This window comes from Callorhinus ursinus, unplaced genomic scaffold, assembly GCF_003265705.2.
Source record: "Callorhinus ursinus isolate GAN/ISIS: 27379988/994484 unplaced genomic scaffold, GSC_fseal_2.0 scaffold12, whole genome shotgun sequence".
Taxonomy (NCBI): Eukaryota; Metazoa; Chordata; class Mammalia; order Carnivora; family Otariidae; genus Callorhinus; species Callorhinus ursinus.
In genome coordinates this window covers 14,215,001-14,216,685 of record NW_027397074.1, presented here as the reverse complement: position 1 = coordinate 14,216,685, position 1,685 = coordinate 14,215,001, and the positions used below count along the sequence as shown (strand labels likewise).

General features: G+C 49.2%; 1 pseudogene; it reads left to right on the top strand.

Moving 5' to 3' along the window:
• The first annotated feature begins 696 nt into the window (after positions 1 to 696).
• On the top strand, positions 697 to 1,150 carry LOC112824945 (transmembrane protein 138-like; annotated as a pseudogene).
• Positions 1,151 to 1,685: the final 535 nt, after the last annotated feature.

Below are 1,685 nucleotides of genomic sequence, written 5' to 3'. Positions count from 1 at the left end.
ACACACACACACACACACACACACACACACACACACACACACACACAGGCTGTAACTAAGAAAATTGGAATAGGTAAGCAATGTAGAAGACAGGAGACTAAAAAGTATTTGCTGGGCCTGGGAAATTAAGTCTGAGGCTTTGGAGTGGCCCGCTCCTTGCGCACCAAGGTGCCGACTCCCAACTCCATTTCCTCCAGAGGCACTTCTTCCTCAAGGAGCGCCTCAGCTTGCCCCGGCCCTCACCTGCCCATGGTGTGGAAACCTAAGGGTTTCAGCAGAGGCGAAGCCTCTCTCCTGGGGCTGGCCCTTAGCAAGGCTCTGCCATGTGTGCAGTAGGCCTTGGGCGGCAGCTGGGAGGCTCAAGAGCTGGAGGAGCGATGCTGTGAAAGGAGGAGAAGAGTGGACCCAGGTAAGCAGGGGCCCAAACAAGGCGGCAGGACTGGCCACTGAGTGCTGTGGGAAAGCCAAGGACTGGAGGCTGTGCTAGCACAGCTCAGTCAGAGCCTGCATCCGCCATCTACTTCCGGAGTTTAAAACCAGTTTCCGGAAGTCAGGATGGCCTCCCTGTGACAACCGATGTAGAGGGTCTTTGAAGCCCTTGTCTTAGAGCTAAGGAAACAGCTCTGATTCTGAGGAACTAGTGCTTCTCCCTCACTGCTGGGGAGAAAGCTAGGTGCTCCACTCAGCAAAAGGAAGATGCTCCAGACCAGTAACTATAACAACTGCTCTCCCTGCAGGTCCTGCTGCTGTCCTATGAGCTCTTTGTTAATTCCTTCGCAGAGCTACTTCGAATGGCTCCTATCATCCTGCTGGTGTTTTTCCTCATCCAGGATAGTGCGAGTCTCTTCAACTTCATCATTTTCCTCCTGTTCTTCAACACCTTTGTCTTCCAGGCTGGCCTGGTCAACCTTGTATTCAGTAACTTCAAAAGGACCATCATCCTCACAGCTGTGTTCTTCACCCTCAGCATCTCCCTTCATGTCTGGGTCATGAATTTACGCTGGAAAAACTCCAACTGCTTTGTCTGGACAGAAGGACTTCAAATGCTGTTTGTATCCCAGAGACTAGCACAGCAGTGTTAGACCATTACTTCTACAAACGGACAGCTCTGAGACTGGGTGATTCTCACTTCTGCCGGGACTCTTTATAACTGCACAAGTTCACCAAGTTCAAAGGTGACCAATTCTTGCCACATTGATGGATGCCTTTCCTAACTCATAGAGGCTGCATCTGTGCCTCTGTGGGATGGGGGTTGGCCCCATGCACAGGAAACAGTTTAACCTTCCTAGGACAGGCTCAGGCCACTTGTATTCAGCAGTTAAGAAGAAAGATCCTCCCTCTTGCAAATTAAAGTGTTTCCCAATACAGATTAAAGTACATAACTGTCCCTAGCCTCACACCTCCATTCTCCCTCTTTCCTTCCTGCTCTCCACCCCTCTTCCTCACAGAAGGCTTACACATTATCCTTCGGAAGGTGTCACTTTGCCTGGTACAGGAGGGGCTCCTGGCACCTGCTTTCTTTGCACCAAACACTAAATAAGGACTGAAGGTCGCGAAGAGTGACATTTCTAAACTCCTAACTGAGCAGATGGTAGACATTTAGATTTTATACCCAAGGCACTTTTTTTTTTACACTTTATAGATAGGAAATAAATTGAATTCTTTTTCCATAAAAAAAGAGATGC